General features: G+C 44.7%; 1 protein-coding gene across 1 annotated transcript in view; it reads left to right on the forward strand.

Moving 5' to 3' along the window:
- Nucleotides 1–12972: 12972 nt before the first annotated feature.
- The window catches only part of SLC16A12 (solute carrier family 16 member 12), an 812734-nt gene continuing 811646 nt past the window's right edge, over nucleotides 12973–14060 (forward strand). Inside the window, exon 1 of the mRNA XM_086921988.1 lies at nucleotides 12973–13140. The gene's annotated coding sequence lies outside the window, so the exon portion shown is untranslated. The remainder of the gene's footprint in view (nucleotides 13141–14060) is intronic.

A 14060-nucleotide genomic window follows, 5' to 3' on the forward strand; every position in this document is an offset into this window, starting at 1 on the left:
GCCCTGTGGCACTCTGACATGTGCCAGCTACATCTGCATTTACAGAATCGGTATTTTACCGAGTCTGTATTTACCGATTCGGTAATTTTACCGAATCGGTAAATACAGAATCGGTAAAATACCGATTCTGTAAATGCATGCCCTACATCTGGAAACCGTAATACCGGTCGGAAACGGCTGAATTCGGCCGCTTCCGACCGGTATTAGGGCACCTACATCGGGCCCTGTGTGTATTGTTTGTTAAAGCTGTATTTTACTTTTGTTGATATATAAACACTTCTTTTTTCATAAAAGCAAGTTATTGACTGAACAATTATTTATGGCTGCTATGGAGCATATTTTGAATTGTGAGCCTGTTTTACCTCCCTGTGTCTACCTCCCTCCAGAGAAGCATTGGACTGCTTTACCCAAGCTACCATTGAAAATCAAGTGCTGGAGAGTATGTGGCCCAGACGCTCAGGATCCATGGTAGGTCAGACCTCTCAACATCTAGAGTAAATGGCTTCAGCCCTCACTGTTATACCCAGTAGCACCTGCGTGCCCTGTGACCCTCTGAACAGGGTTCTCTCTTTTTTAATGTAAATATTATTCCAAATGCTAATTAAAGAATTATGTTATTAATGATTTCATTAGCCATTCAGACTAGCCCTCTGCCCTAATATTCCTGTATTTTGGACTTTGGTTTTCATTTGGGCTGGCAAGGCATGTGTAATTGGCATATACCATGTTCACTTGATGGAATGTTCCCTTTCTGTTTGCATTGGTTGTAGATTTTGTGGAAATGTCTATTCTTGCAATTCAGTAGTCAGTGGTTACTTTTTATTGTTCCAATAAAGTACTTGTTAAGAACAAAACAAATTAATTTAGGTAGGCAATCCCTTGACTCTTCCCTTCACTATTGCAAGTTAGCATCCAACCAGGTTGTCTTTATGACCTTTTTAATTGTTTTTAGATATCGCCTACACAGTACATGCATTGTTCTGTGAGATTATTTGCAACTCAGTAGGCTTACAACCTGCCCATAGCACACCATTACTTCTTTTTGTTGTCACTTTCATTTGTAGTATTTCAATTGCTTAGCTCCTGTAAATTTCCCTTTATTTCTTGTGTTAGCTACTCCATGAAGAATGGACCAACTATATGTGTTATTCTTAGTGTTTTTGCAACTCACTATTTTATAAATTGTATAAGAAATGTTCTGTATTATTCCTGGACGTGCAATGTGCTTATCTACTTTGAACACAGGCATAGGGCTTCTTATTTATGCTGCTTCCACCCTATCTGGAATTTCTATTCACACTTTAGTTGCTTGCACCCACAACTTTACTACTCTACTCTGTACTACTCCATTCTACGCCACTCCACTCCATTTTGTGCCACTCTACAGTGCACCACTCTCGGCCACTCAACTCTAAGCTGCTTTACTCTATGCCACTCCACTCTGTCACTCTACTCTACGTTACTCAACTCCACTCTACCACATCCACTCCACTCATCTCATCTCCACACCAATCTACTGTTTGCCACTTTATTCTACACCATTATATGCCAACCCACTCAACACTACTCTGTGCCATTCCACTCTACGCTATGCCACTCCACACCCCTCTTCTCTATGTCACTCTAGGCCATGCTACTGCATGTCACTCTACACCACTCAACTGCTTGCCACTCTAATCTACTCCACTCTATGCCACTCCACTTCACTCTACTCCACTCTAAGTCTCTCTACTCTATGCCTTTCTAAGCACTCTACTCTATGCCACTCTACTCTTTGCCACTCTACTCCATTCCTTTCCACTCTACTATACGTCACTCTACTCTATGCCACTCCACTTCACTCTACTACTCTCCACTCTACTCTATGCCACTCCACTTCACTCTACTACACTCCACTCTACTTTATGCCACTTCACTCCATGCCACTTTACTCTATGCCACTCTGCTTTATGCCACACCATTCTACTCCACGCTATGCTACTCTAAGCCACTCTACTTCATTTCACTCTAATGTACGCCACTTCACTCTACCCATATACCACTCAACTGTACTTTCTGCCACTACTCTCTGTGCCACTTTACTCCACTCCACATTACTTTGTGCCATTCCACTCTACGTCCCTCTATGACACTTCACTCTATGCCAGTCCACGCCACTCCACTCTACTCTACTCCACACAATTCCACTCTATGGCACTCTGCACAACTCCACTCTATATCACTCTACTCTATGCCACTCAAACCTGTGTCATTCTACTCTATGCCACTCTACTTCACTCTACTCTATGCTTTTACTAAACGCCATTTCACTCTACGCCAGCCCATTCCACTCTACTGCGCGCCATTCTACTTCACTCCACCTCCCTCTTTGCCCTCCCACTCAATTCCACTCTACGCCACTCTACAATACTCCATTATACGCCACTCTGCACCACTCTACTCCTCTCTATGCAACTCTACTCCAACCTGCTCCACTTCAGTCTACGCCAGTGTGCACTCCACTCTATGCCACTCTGCTCTATGCCACTCTATGCGCACCCCACTCTACTCTATCCCACTCTACTCCATGCCACTCCACTCTACACCATTCTACTGCATGACACTCCACTCTACACCACTTCACTCTACTGTACACCACTATATCCAACTGCTCTCCACTTTACACCTCTTTACTTTATGCCATTCCACTCCACTGTACGCTACTCTACATCACTCCTCTCTACTATACTCTCTGCCACTCTACTCTACACCACTCTACTCTTTGCCACTCCACTCCACCACACTCTCTGTCACGCCACTCTATGCCAATCTACTCTATGCCACTCTACTCCAAGCCATTTTACTCTGCACCACTCTCTGTCACTCCACTCAAGTCTTCAACACTCTACACCACTCAACTCTATGCCACTATACTCCACACCACTCAACTCTACACTACTCCATTCAACTGCACCCCCTACACACAGTACCACTCTGAGGCACCCTATGACACTCCAATCTATGTCATTCCACTCTACGTCACTATACTCTTCGTCACTTTTCTGTATGCCACTCTGCCCACTCCACTCTACACCACTCCACTCTATGCCACTCTATGTTACTCATCTCAACTTCACACAATGTCACTCTATGGCACTCCACTCTATGCCAAAACACTCCACTCTATACCACTCTATTCTATGTCATTCTATCCTACACCACTCCACTCTACTCTATACCACTTCACTCTATGCCAATCCACTTCACTCTACACCACTCCACTCTACTCTATGTCATTCTACCCTACGCCACTCCATCCTCCACCACTTAACTCTGCACCTCTCTATTCTACACCCCTCCACGAACACTGTACGCTACTCTAATGCACTCCACTCCAAGCAGATCCACTCTACATCATTTTACTTCTCATATGGCTTAATTCACTTTCTTCTATACCACTCTACTCTATGCCACTCCACTAATTTTTAACCATGCCGAACAGCAACCACACTCATGTACAACACAGCTAAAAGACATTGGCAAAGCCAATTGCTCTCACATAGGCGAGACCTATTAGCTTTGCCAATGCTTGTGCCCACCCCGACTTCTAGGGGTTGGGGTGACCCGATGATGAAGCATTACACCACCAGGGTGTGCAAGGGTAATTAAAACAAAAAGTGTTTTCCCCATACTCATGGTTGTGTTTAGCACAACCTTTCACTAGAGAGGCCCCCCTCATTTTTTTTTCTCGGTTTACTAGCAGCTCTGACCGCTGGGGGGTCAATTGGAGTCTTTTTTTGTGATTAATGTATTAAGAATGGAGGATATACTCAGGTTAGAATTCCTCTAAAACCCTCCGGGCACTGGGACATCTCCCAGTACCTTTATGTGTTAATATATTTTGAGGAGCGCAAAGCTGTGGGTTTATAACCACATTTCCAAATGTAATTAGATCCACATATACTTATAGTGTTAGCATGCGAGGAAATTCGGCACTTCACAATTTCTGTCACATATAAATAGTATGTCACAGAACAACAAAGATGAGTGGCACAATGAGGGGATGATTCCTCCAACTAAAGCATGCACATACATGATGGCATGCCTACTCACTATGTATTCACAATACACCTAAATGGTACTAAGCACCGATGGCTTTACTGAATCTTTCGTTGTTACTTGGTGTCTGTCTGCGTTTTACTTTTTCAGATGGAGCTTGGCAGATAACAGATACACTAACACATCACATACCACGAGGAGTAGCTACTCTGCCCTCGAATCACGGAGAGGATAGGGACTCCCCATCCTTGTATTATTCCTCACATAGGGGGTATTCCATTTGCCATGAAGAAAGTCCAGGACCTTTATGGCCACACAGGACTGAAACATGTCAGCACTAGGGTCTTAGGACCATAATACTCCAACAAGACCAGTCTTTTAGATTTTTTAATGACCCAGATAGACCCAAGAATAAAGGGAAACCGGGGGTCTGACTAAGGTATTTAAATCTTTAACCCCCCTGGCCTTTATCTATATGAAGAGCTCCCAACACTGTGGTTGAGCCCACCCCGACTTCTAGGGTTCGGGGTGACCCAATTATGAAGCATGACACCACCAGGGTGTGTGAGGGCAATTAAAACAAAAAGTGTTTTTTCCCATACTCATGCTTATGTTTAGCACAACCTTTCACTAGAGAGGCCCCCCTCATTTTTCTCTCCTCTTTTGTCCCGGTTCTCGGGCACAGCTAGTTTACTAGCAACTCTGACCACTGGCTGCTCAATTGAAGTATTTTTTGTGATTACTGTATTAAGAAGGGAGGATATACTCTTGTTAGAATTCCTTTAAAACCCTCCGGGCTCTGGGACATCTCCTAGTACCTTTATGTGTTCATATATTTTGAGCAATTCAGAAAAGGGGGTGGTGATGAACAAAGTGTCTGAATTAAGCAGACCTTTCTTACCCAGTCCAAAGATCAGGGCTTGATCCATCACCGTTATTTATCTCACTGCACCATCCCAGCTCAGAACCTGGCAATATGCAAACCAGTCTGTCCCTGGCCCAGTGCATCATGGGAACAGGGCAGACTAAACTACCAAGCCAATTCTTCACCAGAAAGGAGACAAGCTACCGGGGACCGGTTTCTGGCATTTCAGCCATCTTCGGCCCGGCTTGCTTGAATCCTGATGGTGCAGTGAGAAAGGGACTCATGTCTGAGTACGCCGCTGCGGGTGCTACATCGGGACGAGGGACGTGGATGGGTGCCGGCCGTTTTAGCAGGAACGGCCTGCTGGAATACACAGTGCCCACTCCCTCCTCCCTTGGACGATCAGGACACTCAGTCCACTACTAATTTCTACATCTATTCAGTAAACGACTTGGGACAAACACTAAAGTGATAAGACCGTTTTTACCACCCGGAATTCCCTACAAGCACTGCATTCATTGCGTATTAGCAGGCTTACAGTCCAGCTCTGTTTAATCCATATTTCCAAGAGGACTACACTTTCCGGGAAGGGGTTCCTTGCATCCCGGTTCCTTTCATACTCCCCCGCATAAGCGACGCATCTCAAATCCAAAGCCCTGAAGAAGTCCCAGCTTGGGACGAAACGCGTCGGCTGTTTATGTTTCACTGATAACTGAAAATAAAGATTTAAAGAAGATCAACAACATCTCTCTGAAAAATATTTCTTTATTGTGCTTATATTTTATCTGCACAGATCTTTTTGTTACCTCTTGTTGTGTGGTGCACCTTTGCGGTAGTTTTTCCTGTCTGAATTAAGCAGACCACTCTTACCCAGTCCAAAGATCAGGGCTTGATCCATCACCGTTATTTATATCACTGCACCATCCCAGCTCAGAACCTGGCTATATGCAAATCAGTCTGTCCCTGGCCCAGTGCATCATGGGAACAGGGCAGACTAAACTACCAAGCCAATTCTTCACCAGAAAGGAGACAAGCTACCGGGGACCGGTTTCTGGCATTTCAGCCGTCTTCGGCCCGGCTTGCTTGAATCCTGATGGTGCAGTGAGAAAGGGACTCATGTCTGAGTATACCCTGCCACACCTATAGTGGCCAAAAACGATTCAGAAAAGGGGGTGGTGATGAACAGAGTGTCTGAATTAAGCAGACCACTCTTACCCAGTCCAAAGATCAGGGCTTGATCTATCACCGTTATTTATCTCACTGCACCATCCCAGCTCAGAACCTGGCTATATGCAAATCAGTCTGTCCCTGGCCCAGTGCATCATGGGAACAGGGCAGACTAAACTACCAAGCCAATTCTTCACCAGAAAGGAGACAAGCTACCGGGGACCGGTTTCTGGCATTTCAGCAGTCTTCGGCCCGGCTTGCTTGAATCCTGATGGTGCAGTGAGAAAGGGACTCATGTCTGAGTATACCCTGCCACACCTATAGAGGCCAAAAACGATTCAGAAAAGGGGGTGGTGATGAACAGAGTGTCTGAATTAAGCAGACCACTCTTACCCAGTCCAAAGATCAGGGCTTGATCAATCACCGTTATTTATCTCACTACACCATCCCAGCTCAGAACCTGGCTATATGCAAATCAGTCTGTCCCTGGCCCAGTGCATCATGGGAACAGGGCAGACTAAACTACCAAGCCAATTCTTCACCAGAAAGGAGACAAGCTACCGGGGACCGGTTTCTGGCATTTCAGCCGTCTTCGGCCCGGCTTGCTTGAATCCTGATGGTGCAGTGAGAAAGGGACTCATGTCTGAGTATACCCTGCCACACCTATAGTGGCCAAAAACGATTCAGAAAAGGGGGTGGTGATGAACAGAGTGTCTGAATTAAGCAGACCACTCTTACCCAGTCCAAAGATCAGGGCTTGATCCATCACCGTTATTTATCTCACTGCACCATCCCAGCTCAGAACCTGGCTATATGCAAATCAGTCTGTCCCTGGCCCAGTGCATCATGGGAACAGGGCAGACTAAACTACCAAGCCAATTCTTAGACCAAATAACGACAAAAATATACCACAACTTTAATAAATACTCTTGGAAGGAAAAATAATAGTTCAAGTGTAGTTTCTTCTTAGCACAAAGTCTTTAGTAACAAAAGCAACTCTTCATCTTTAAAACACAGTTCTTGGCAACAATGTAACCCACACTGGAGTCACACGACGTCGAGGCAAAGTTAATCCAAAGGTTCGGGGTCGACCGCGAGGAGCGCTACGTCGAGCCCGGAGTCGCACAGACCCCCACAACACAGTACCTTGGAAAAGCGAAGCACACGATGATCAGCGGCGTCGAGATGTCCGGCGTCGATCGGGCCTCGGAGTCGGGGCGACCTGCAGCGGCGTCGACAGATGTCAGGCAGGAGCAGCGCTCACGAGGCGAAGGAGGATACGGTGTCGTCGTCGATGTCAATGATGATGTTGCAAGAGTGAGCAGCGCTCACGGCGTCAAGAGGGCTCGAAGTCGATGCGATCAGCAGCGGTGCAGACACGGGTCACTTGGAGATGGAGCCGAACTCGCTACTCACTGGCGTTGCTGCTGGCGTCGATCGGGCCTGGCGGCCAGCGTCGAGGAAGCGGGACACTGGAGCCGTTACTCACGATGTCGAGCTGGATTCGGCGGCGTCCGTCGGCGTCGAGATTGCTGGTTTCTTTCAGAGGTGCTGGACTTTCAGGTTCCAGCAACAAGCACTTTTAGCAGATGAAGTCCTTTAGCCCTGTGACTTCAACAGGAGGCTGGCACTCTTCCAGCCCTTGGAGATTTTCTACAGCAAAGCTTGAGAGTACACACTCAGTTCCTATCTCCTGGTTCCTTGGCAAAAATAAAGAAGCAACTGCAGGATTCCCCCAACAAACAGCACACTGGCAGAAGGGGTAGGCAAGTCCTTGGATCAGCAGGCTTCTTGTCCTTGGTTCAGGTTTCCTTGTCAGAAGTGATCTAAATTCTTGGTTCAGGGGTCCTTCTCTTATACCCCTTTTTGGCTTTGATCCCTTTGTCCATGCAGGGGAATTTCCCCACATCCTGGGTTTGTTGTGAGAGTAGCCAGGCAGAGGCACCTGGCCTATTTACTGTGCAGGGCTGGGTCCTCAGATGCCCAGCAGGAGGTGGAACCAGCATTGTCACTGGCAGGAGCAGAGCTATCAGCCTCCTGGTAGGAGGTGGGGCCAGGATTGTCGCTGGCAGGCACAGAGCCATCAGTCGCCTGGCAGGAGGTGGAGCCAGCATTGTGTCAGGCAGGGCAGGCTATCAGAAGCTACTCTTCCCCTACTCTCAATGCAAATGTCCCACTCATCCCACACTGACTCACTCAGACCTCTGGAGCCACCCAGCTCCTGTCACACACACACCAAACCAGCAGAAACCAGAAATAGTTAGACAAGAAAATAGCCACTTTCTAAAAGTGCTATTTTCAAACCCAGAGTCCAAAAACCATCCACACCAACTGATGCGTGATTAAACCCCGAGTTCAGGGATACCAAACTCGGCATCGCACCATGCTCCCCGAGCCAGCTAGGATTATAGCATTAATAATCCTGGCAGCCCATTCTAACTAATGGAGAGCAGGTTACCTTACAATAGTGAAAAACTAAATGGCTGTAATTCACTATTAGGACATGCCAACCTTGTCAGGCTTGTCCTACCTTATGCTTACAATGCACCCTGCCCACGGGCCTACCATAGGGGTGACTAACATGAAGCTAAGGGAAGGTTTAGGGACTGGCAAGTAGGTGTACTTGCGCAGTCTGCGTGACAGTACCAGACTGCACGTAGGTCTAGCAATTGCAGATATTTAAATACGAACAACAGTGAGGGTACAAGATCAGCACAGAAAAAAACTAAATTTCCAAACACAGTAATTGAAAGAAATATTAGTCTTCCGCAGTCAGCTCAACACCTCATCTGGATCCACCGGTGAAATCCAGCAAAGTCAATGGTATATGCACAAGAGTTTGAGGGAGCGACAAATTCACCACAAAATCAAACCAAGAATGTTCTTTTATTTGATGATTTTCAACAGAGATGGTGATGTTGAAAGCAGTAGCAAATCTTCATTATTTCATAAGTCAGAATTCAACACAAACAGCTGATGCGTTTCGTCCACAGACGGACATCATCAGGGCTGTAAACGCCAAAACATAGACAAAATTATCACATTAATAGATGAATAAATAATATATGTCAGATTTACAGATTTCAAAAACATCATACGACAGGACTGAATAATAGGACACCTGCCTATATAACAACCTTATAAAGCATAACAAATAAATGGACAAATCACTAATAAAAGTGTCTACACATTCCCCAGAACTCTTAATGAAAATAACTGTTAATAGTAAAAAAATATCCTCCCTACCTCCTGTAAATGTGTATTTTTCAATGACGAAATCTTGTCTTAGTATTAGAATAATCCAACTGTAGTGCAACCTGATTAGAAAGATTTTTAAGATGAACTTAACACACACATAATATTGAATCAAACAGATCATAAACACCAGACATTAGGGTACTATATATAGAGAAATTCATATCCAATAAATCCTATAGATATACAAAATTACATACAAAAATATTGCTCCACATAGATACAATTCAGTAACATTCTAAAGGTATATAACCATCAGAGAATGATGGTTCATTACAAATTCAGAATCTGTTCAGAAGAGTACCTCACCTGGAATTAACACTAAATTAGTATATTTGCCTGAACTCCCCTTGTATGATGTTTTTGAAATCTGTAAATCTGACATATATTATTTATTCATCTATTAATGTGATAATTTTTTCTATGTTTTGGCGTTTACAGCCCTGATGATGTCCGTCTGTGGGCGAAACGCGTCGGCTGTTTGTGTTGAATTCTGACTTATGAAATAATGAAGATTTGCTACTGCTTTGAACATCACCATCTCTGTTGAAAATCATCAAATAAAAGAACATTCTTGGAATTCACTTCTGTGAACCGTTTGATTTTGTGGTGAATTTGTCGCTCCCTCAAACTCTTGTGTATATTCTAGCAATTGCAGACTTTTAGACATACTTTTACTAGGCCGCTCTTGTGGGTGGCACAACATGTGCTGCAGGCCCACGTGCAGCATTTGTATTTACAAGCCCTAGCACTCCTGGTGCACTAGACTAGGGACTGACATTAAACCAAATAAGCCAAACATGGAATTCAATCAATACAGCAATTTTACATAGGGAGCACTTGCACGGTGGCACTGATCAGCAGTGGCACAGTGCCCAAAGCAATATACCAGCAAAAACATCGTAAACAGAAGAGGCAAGCAGAAAAAAATGGAGGAGAGACTCAAGCCAATTATGTCAGGTCTAACACATATCATAACAAAACATAGCATAACAAAGCATAGCATAGCAAAACATAGCATAACAAAACATAGCATAGCAAAACAAAACACAGCATGGCATAACAAAACAAATCAAAGCATAGGATAGCAAAACATAGCATAGCATAACAAAACAAAACATAGGATAGCAAAACAAAACATAACATAGCATACAGCATCACTCAGCACCACCACAGCATCACTCAGGGGCACCCCAACATCACTATGCGTTACCACAGCATCACTGAACGCTACAGCATCACTCGTTCGCCATCACATCACTCAGCACCACCACTGCATCAATCTGTGCAACCATTCAACAACAACTGGTTCGAATATGTTCTCTCAATGTTTCAAGCTTTATTACAAATGTAACAAAAAGATGTAAATATTTCACTTCTGTTCTTGGATTTTCATCACAATAAAATACACTGAACATAATCTTCACCAAAGTTATTTACAAAAGTTTAAGGTATTGCCATTATAAATTACAATAGCTTTTATTTAAGTATTAATTATTTTAAAAAATTAAAAGCCATTGTTATTTGTGATATCAATACATGTAAGTCACGTAAATACAACACATATTGCATTACAAATGCTATAGGTGTCACATTTGCGAAAGTTATAACTATTGGCATTGTGGAGAAGTGTAGCTCACTGGTTAGAAGCGGCAGACCCTGAAGCAGAGGTCGGCCTGGGACCAGGGTTCAATTCCGGACGCAGCAGGGTCTTGGGTCAATGCCCGCGGACTCGATAAATCTCGCTGAGGTGCCTACACTAACCATGGGTCCCACTCTGCAACTCTGGGCAATAGCTTGCTTAATCTCCACAAAGGCCCTATCAGCGCCGGGAATGCCTGGCTTCACCTTGGGGGTGCCCTCTCACAGGGAAAGCCAGGACGGGTTCCCCAGCGGTATACAATGCCAGGATGCCCCGAGTGATGGGATAACAGTGCGCTTTACAAGTATAAATACATTACATTACATTACATTGTAAATGACAAAGCTATTAATTTCGCTATTTTCAAAAACAAAACATAAATAAAAAATGTGTCTTTTACAATACCAATAGCTCAAACTTTCCTAATGGAAGACCTATTGCATTGCAAATGCCTGTTATATATTACGAAGCTTAAGGCCAAGCATTTTCTAAAATAGAAAAAGAAAAGAGAGTTTTATGTATGTTGGGGGGGAGGAAGAAAGAGAAGAAGGGTGAAATGGAAGAGAAAAGAAGTATCACAATTTAATAAGAGTGCCTTACAGTGTAAGGTGTAAAGGAAGAAAAACGATGTGCATAAATTATAACGAAATTGATTGAAATATATATTTGTTCAATTAAATGTAATACATACTATGTACAACTCTAAGGAATTGAATACAAATGAATTTTTGCAAGTACTGTTGGTATGAATCAAGAAATCACTCAAGGAGATTTAAACACTCCAGTAGGAAACACGGAGTATTCTTAATAACAAAGCTCCTGGGTAAATAGGAGTCAAAGGTCCCAATAACCTGTCTCTTTCAGCAACCAATTGCGTAGAGATCAATTTAGCTGTGTGTGTTCTATTTTTATAACACATAATACTCATCCTTTCAAGAAATGAAATGTTGCTTGTGTATTTCCAGTTGAAGGTAAACTACAAAGCCATGGCAATAACATCTACAAATTTTCCAAACCAACTATGGTACGCCTATATATTTGAGAGTCCACCTATGAAAATGTGAATTTAATTAAATGGCTCTTGAATTGCGAGAGTGTATTAAGTGAAACATGACTAACCAAAAATATTGAAGTATGTGAATGTCCAAAAGGGCATTCCTGTCCTGGAAATTCCAGACTCCACACACAAGAGATTTACTGACATGCCAACTTCTGAGATAGTAGATCCTTTTACAGACACAAAACTGACTTCAAAAGCAAACAAAAGATATGGCTCATGCGATGAACCCATTCTGAGACTGACATTGATGCTTTTGTAGAGCATTGGCACTCAAATTGTACATTTTAAGAACAAGCAAAATAATTGTGCAGTGATTACCTTTTCTTTCTTTTAAATATATCTACCATAAGTTTTGTTTTAATGTTAGTGTGTCGGTGTGGCGGGATTTAAATATTTAATTATCCTGTATCAAACGTCACATTGTGTTTGCTTTATGAACTGTTACTGTAAACCTTGAGAGTGACAGAACAGGGAGGTAAAAAAGCATTAACCACTAAAGAAACACCTTAATAAACGTAGAATTTCTTTCAATGAAAGGAGTGATGGGGTTGAGATAATGAGGGGAATACAAATCGGCTGACTGGGTGTGTTTGAACTGGAATTAAACACAATCATATGATCGAGAAAACGTACACATGATGTGCCTGCCACCACTACATTACTGCATGTATAAACGAAAGTGGGCGCACCAAAGTAATTCCTGAACAACAAAACGTTCGCATATTTTTTTAATTGGCCTATTACTGAACGCACGGACGCGAAAACAAAGAAAAACAGCGCTAATGGCCAATGAGTTTCTTGTAATCCGATTCCGGAGAATTACTGCCCGTGGTGGCCAGCAATGTTGCTATGCCTGCTTTCGCGGGAGCTCAGTGAGGAGGACGGGTTGTTGTTGGGAGGCCCCAGCTGCGGGCGGGGACACAGCGCTCCGGGCACCTGAAGTGTGAGGGAGACGCGCCCTCCTGGATGGGCGCGCAGCCTGGGTGCATGTCTGGGCGCAGTAGCGGCCGGCGCGAGCGCACCTCGCCGTCTTCTGGCGCGGGGAGACCAAGGTAAGGGGATCTGCGCGCGAACAGCTCCGGCATGTGCCTCGTGTGACTCGAATTGACATAAGCACTTCTGGGGGCACTGGGCTGTTGACTGGAGAGCGTTCCTCCAGAATTTATGACTGCAGAATATAAACTTGCTTACACAGTGCAGTAGTGGAAATAGGCGCCAGTTACGGCAAGGCGTAGAACGTTGGCTCAGCAGCAGAGGCTTTTTGGCACTTTAATTTAAATCGCAATGACCGACTCAAGATTAAGAAACTTTCGAGAAAAAAAGTTCGTCAAAAAGTATGAGTCGGCATTAGTGCAGCAGCCGGCCCCTGACGTTTGCAGTTTTTAACGTGGACGTTAAAACCTAACTGGTCGCGGTGTGCATTTAAAGAATGTGCGGGCACCAGCCGCGAGGGAAGGAGTGTGCGTGCATTTTGTTATAAAGTACTGGGGGGGGGGGGGGGGGGGGAGTGCGGACGCGCAAACAGCTGGGACTGAACAACAACCCAGCCGGCAGCTCTCCTGTGATGAGTCAGCGCTACTTATTTAAGCCACGCTCGAAATCGTGCCGATAAGGCACCATCTGAAGCGCGAGGCCGGACTGTCTGCGATAAGGATCCTGTCACTTTTGTGTCAAGGAGGAGGCTGGGGGCCAGGTAACACCGGCTGGGGTAGCGGCCACCGGCCGCGGGATTGTGGACTGAGCCAGGCGCTGGCACACGGTTGCCGGTAAAGTGCAGATGTGCACGAGAGGACCCTGCGGTGCAGAGGGGCTCTGCGCATCTAGAGGCTACAAACCCCCAGGACTTTGCATACATGGAAGATGGCCTTAAGGGCTTAGCAGGTGAAGCGGAGGGTTGCAAAAGCAGCCCCAATTCATCCGTGCGCCCTGCTCCCCCTCAAAGACGTGTATATATCCGGAAGGTGGACGTAGACTCCTAAACAGGTAAAGTGCCGCGGTGCAAGAGGGCCCCTAGGCATCGAGATGCCTTACTC

This window comes from Lissotriton vulgaris, chromosome 5 (assembly GCF_964263255.1).
Source record: "Lissotriton vulgaris chromosome 5, aLisVul1.2, whole genome shotgun sequence".
NCBI lineage: Eukaryota > Metazoa > Chordata > Amphibia > Caudata > Salamandridae > Lissotriton > Lissotriton vulgaris.